Source organism: Macrobrachium rosenbergii, chromosome 48 (genome assembly GCF_040412425.1).
Source record: "Macrobrachium rosenbergii isolate ZJJX-2024 chromosome 48, ASM4041242v1, whole genome shotgun sequence".
Classification (NCBI taxonomy): Eukaryota; Metazoa; Arthropoda; class Malacostraca; order Decapoda; family Palaemonidae; genus Macrobrachium; species Macrobrachium rosenbergii.
In genome coordinates, this window is record NC_089788.1 from 10,367,002 (window position 1) to 10,373,001 (window position 6,000).

Consider the following 6,000-nt stretch of genomic DNA (forward strand, 5'->3'; position numbering starts at 1 on the left):
AGGGGGGAATTTGTGGCAATTGAATGATATTAGAAAAGAGCCCGAGTTGAAATTGCCGAGATAATGGTGGCCGACTTCAGTCTTGGTACGACAACAGAATTTGCCAGGGAGGAGGGCTTCCGTAGGACAAAGGCCCCTCGTCTTGCATAAGATGTTGCAGTGATAAGAGTTAAGAAGAGACAAGGGTCGGGGGTAGTGACGAAAGAACGAACGGTCTTCACAAGCAGTTGCAAAATACAGAAGGCAGGAACTGCTGAAAAAAAACTATGCTAATATTCATGGAAAAAATAGAAGTAGTGAGGGATACTAAATGAATGATGAAGCGGGTTTGAGCAAGTAAAAATGAGCGTGGATCCGGGCTATCTTTTTATTACTACTCGAGGTCAGTGAAATACATGAAGGTTTATTTTCATGCGTCGAAAATAGCGTATCTGGTTTAATGTTTCATAACTACGCAGTGATCTGCGATCATGGATTATTCAATGAGGGAACTGGAGGAGGCGCGGTTAAAGGTGTATGGCAAGAAATAGATGAGGGGAAGTTAGATATGAAGCTCAAGTTAAAGGCGGATTTGTGTTAACAGAATCAAAATGGAGGGCTAAATAGCAACGTTTTGAAATAGTCATTGGTGTTTTGCCAATAATCCAAAAACTATCACAGTCACTTTCCACGGCAAAATTGGTTTGTAAAAAATATAAGGGGTAAATAAAGTAGAGTTACAGCGAACATAAAAAAAGGCCAAAGGAAAGTTGGATAAACCGAGGATCTGCAAGTACGGCCCAGTCGATATCAACTTATACCTATCTTGATGACTCAGTGGTCAAAGTCACTGTTTATCATTGTTTCTAAATCAGGTGGATGTTCGAATCCCATTTTTCAATTTTAATTCCCTTTGGGTGAACGTTATTCCCAAGGTATGGTGAATTGGACATTGAATGATATTTGTGACTTAATATTTGTGAATATAAAAACTTTCACGGTACATATATGTATATTATATACTGTATATATTTATCCTCACCACTATCCCTAACCTTCTCTAAAACCTCCCTCACTTTATCACGCCATATAATCCTTTGCTTTCCTCTCGACCTTCCATCACTAATATGTTGCACCAAGGCGCTTTTCATTCCTTACCACATGTCCAAACCATCTCAGCCTCGACTCTCTTATCATATCTGTAAGCTTTACCACTTCTTCACTACTTCTAACTTCCTCATTTTCTAGCCTTTCAGGCAGTGAGATCCCAAAATACAAGTGAGCATCTTCATTTCCGTTCGTTCCATCTCCTGTTCCTCCATCCTTGCTAATGCCCATGTTTCCGAACCATAAATCATTACTGGTTTGAAAACGGGACAAGAGATCATAATTTTTGGTTTATCTGGCATTCTTTTATTACACGCTACATCTGGCACCCCTTGCCATTTCCCCCAAAGCTACTTTTATCCTGTTTTCAATCTCAGCTTCATACCATCCCTCATCGCTTAAAGTAGATCGCAAGTACTTGAAATTCTCTACCTCTTTTAAATTTAAGTCTCTCCTATCTTGTATAAAAAAAAATCTACCTCCTCCCAGCTTGCTGAACACCATAACTTCACTTTTACCAACATTTGCTTTCATACCACCCCATTCAAGAGATTTCTAACACGCTCTTACCCTTCTCTGCAATTCTTCTTCAGTCACTGCCGTAATCACTAGATCATCTGCATAAAACTGTTACCACAGATTTTCATTCCTAATCTCTTCGCCGAATACATTCATAGCCAGTACAAACAGAAATGGCTAAGTGTTGATCCTTGCTGTACACTGTAACTCAAACTTCAGACATTTCTGTTTTGCTACAGGCTGTTGTTACTGGTGTCCTTATTCTTTCATACATCATTTTACCAACCTAACCAACTTTTCCGGCACTTTTCTCTCTCTTAAAAAACACAGCACTACCTCCCTTGGTATCCTATCAAATGCCTTTTTAGGTCTGTGAATGCACAGCAGAGTTTCCGATTACATTCCAGTCTCTTTTCCTTTATCTGTCTTATTATAAACACAGCATCAACTGTAGTTTTCCCTGTAAGGAAACCGTACTGCTGTTCCCCTCATCAAGCATTTTTTCCTAAAACCTTCAACCCTATAATTACCACAGCCCCTTCTGTTTAAACACATTTTCCACGAGAATTTCTCCCCAGTCATTTCGCATTACCACCTCCTTCCGGATTACCCTTAAAACAGTTTCAGTATCCATTCTTCCCATCCATACTAAATGCCTTCAGTATTTCAATTTGCACATCTAATAAACCTAGCGTTTTGCCATCTCACCTATAGCCTTCTTTACCTATACAGATTGCATCCCAATCACCGGCCATTCCACTCTCCCTACCTCCCGCAAACTCCTCTTTCTTTGTTTATGTTTAAAAGATGCCTATAATAATCGGACCATCTTCGTTTTATGTCATCATCATCATCCTTATGCGAGATGTTTCCTTCTCCATGTTCGATGACACTTGACTGACCCAGATCTTTCCTTTGCTTTTTCCTCGAGTTTGATATTCTGTAAATATCCCTTTCACCTTCCCCTTTTGCACCTAACCTGCTATTCAACTCCTCTTTAGCTCTTCCAATAGACGTGGTTTTTTTCTCTCTCTCTCTCTCTGTTTCATATATATAAAAAATATATTCCTGTTATAGGCCGTACTTTCAAGGGCGGTACCCTTTGGCTACTTTGGAGGTAATACACTAAGGGCGACTAACATACAGATAAATAATTCATTGCTTCAAAAAACAGAGAGGCAAATGTTATCGCAGAACTTGTCTGTATTGTTCCACCTCGCTTGGGATTCGATTCCCGGTTGTCTCACTAGTGGTGAAAACGTCCAAATTATTACACTATTATCGATGTTTTTTACAAATCACACAAATGCGCGCATGCACACACGCAAGCAAACACATACACAAAAAACTCACACACACGTATATATATATATATATATATATATATATATATATATATATATATATATATATATATATATATATATACAGTACATATAGATATAATACACAGTATATATATATATAAATATTATATGTGTATATACAGTATATATATATATATATATATATAAACAAAGATCAAATCCACGAAGGAAATAGAAACACTGGAGTGCTGCGAGGCCTTTCAACACTAGTCCTTTACTTAGCAGACTCTGCTAAGTAAAGGACTAGGGTCGAAAGGCCTCGCAGCACTCCAGTGTTTCATGTTTCCTTCGTGGATTTGATCTTTATTTATATATTCATCACGTTCCATATTTTCGTGATTCAGTTATACATATACATATATATATATATATATATATATATATATATATATATATATATATATTATATATATATATATATCATACTTATAAACACGATGAAATAAATAAAGACGCGTGAAGATAATATATTACAAATACCAGAATTCAGCTACAAAATTTCCCACCTCCCAACTTTCAATGAATCGATACAATGGAAACTCCGTTATCGTCAATATCTTTATCAAGTTTTCATTTTTTTTTTTTTTACTGCATCCCGGATGAAATTAACTGATTTAATGGTTGTAAGAAATCAAATTCATCTGAACTCGCCTTTGCTAGGCAATGACAGTAATTGATTTATACAGCAATTTCCAGTTTTCGTTTATATTAAAAACAAGCTTCAAGAAATTCGAATTAACAGTGAATAAATGTAATGTACTTAAGAAATATTCTTATTTGAAATCATGAGCCTCATCAAAATTCATTAATAGTATCTGCTATCAAAGTCTTACGGTTTACTCAGTCATTTACCATATTCCGAAGCAGTCAATAAGATGAAAAGTGAGTATAAGCCATCAAAGTTTTGGAAATTCAACCTGCTCTAATTTCTTTATTTTTCAAGACACAAGTTGAATTTGAATTATGTGAGATGAGGTACTTGCGATCAGGAATAGAATAATATGCATAAAAAAATTATAGTTCAACCCCACCCACATTAAAAAAAAAAAAAAAAAAAAGGCTAATCAGACGAAAAACGCCGCTTTCAAAAGTTGCGGCAAGAGGCCCTTCTGATGCTGAACGCCTGAAGTGTGGTTTATAACAATCTTTTATTACCCAAGTTCGAATTATCTCGCAGTCTTCTGACCTGCTTCCAGTATTTCTCAACTGAAGTCGAATCAACTCTGAAATTTCTTTTTCCTGCTGCTCGACATGTTTTGGTCAAACTGTCAATTCTTTTAGAAAACGGGAACAAATCTCGTTATCTTTGAACGTCACTCAGCTCTCTCTCTCTCTCTCTCTCTCTCTCTCTCTCTCTCTCTCTCTCTCTCTCTCTGTGTTTGTGTGTGTGTGTAAACCACTCAAAGAAGCTACAGAGCCTTGCTTAAAACTTCAAGCACTGTATATCTGGACATCAACATACTTTCAAGTGGGTTTACCACTTTGGGGTCCACATCAAAAACTTCGCATCCGGCGAATAACATCACACATCTGAGGAATGTGGAGAACAGCCAAAACTTCCTGCTATTTTCGGACCTTCCAAAAAAGGCCTTAAAACGGAGGGTTAAAAATAGTATGCTGATGATGCTGTCGATTGGTTACAGAGGGGATGTTGGATTAGGTAAGACCTTTGTGATAGGGGGTGGGATGTCGGGATCAATACGTGGTCGTCGTTATTGTACATACATACAAGCCTTTATACATATAAACATACATACATACATACATATATATATATGTATAACTGAATCACGTAAATATGGAACGTGATGAATATGTAAATAAGAACAAAACCCAGAAATGAAAGAGAAACAGTGGAGTGCTGCAAGGCCTTTCGACTTATGGTCCTTTCCTTAGCAGTCGAAAGGCCTTGTAGCACTTCACTGTTTCTCTTTCCTTCCTGGATTTTGTCTTTGTATATATATACATTGATATTTATCTAATATTTATATACATATATATATACTGTATATGTATATATATATATACAGTATATATATATATATATATATATATATATATATATATATATATATATATATATAAAATTTTATATACATACATACACACACACACACAGAGTCTCCTCAAATGGCCTGATAAATGCCAAAGACAGAATTCTCTCATTCTTTTATGAATTCATGAGAGCGTCTCATCCCTTCGACAAAAATCCTGTCCTGTTGTGACGTTACTATATTCTGATAGGAACCAGTCAGACAATTCCTCCTTGCAAAAATGTATACCTTACACTTACAATGGAGGTTTCTTTAGCAACTCATTAACGGAATGATCCCTCTTGGAAAGAAAACCGTCAAATAAGATTCATACATATGAGCACTTTAAACAAATAGAAGTGATCAGAGACGCATCGATTTTCTATTAGTAAAACATTCATAACCATAACGAGTACAACGAGAAGAAAGCACATAGAGGTAAGAATCCACGGCCAAAAAACGTGGCCCACATCTGTTCAGACTTTTTATAAAACGTACTGTGGGGGTCATATTTCATCTGCACAGTACACCTGAGTTTATTGACAGTTCATTCACACTATAAATACTGATACCCTTTCTTTGTAATCTACTTTATTCTACTATCTGAGGAAATAGAATCATGCACAAAATATATGGATTGGGTGTGACCTTCTAATGAGAATGATTTACCTTAGTGTTATTAACGACAGTGCAAAAATAAAAGAAAAATAATGACCAACTTTCCCTCAAACCCGGTCTCGAACCCAAGTCTCCTCCAGGATCATCAATTACCTGGAGAACTTTATCATCTAACTATTTCCATTACCTCTTTGGCTTCAGTCTTTCCCCCCCACTCCTCTATCAATTTTTCTTCTTTTTTCCTCTTGGGCCACAGGCTAAAATGGAAGGTAAATTTGGCTTTTTCCGTCAGTATTCGCATTAGAGATTCTGAAATTGAAAACTGAGTAACCATTTTTACCTTCCCATAAGTCAATATCGCGAAAACTCTACACCCT

At 36.5% G+C, this 6,000-nt stretch overlaps 1 protein-coding gene across 1 annotated transcript in view; it reads right to left on the minus strand.

Annotated features, from left to right (window-relative positions):
* Positions 1-6,000, minus strand: part of LOC136831250 (beta-alanyl-bioamine nonribosomal peptide synthetase ebony-like) — an 81,337-nt gene that overhangs the window by 63,408 nt on the left and 11,929 nt on the right. The window lies entirely within an intron of this gene.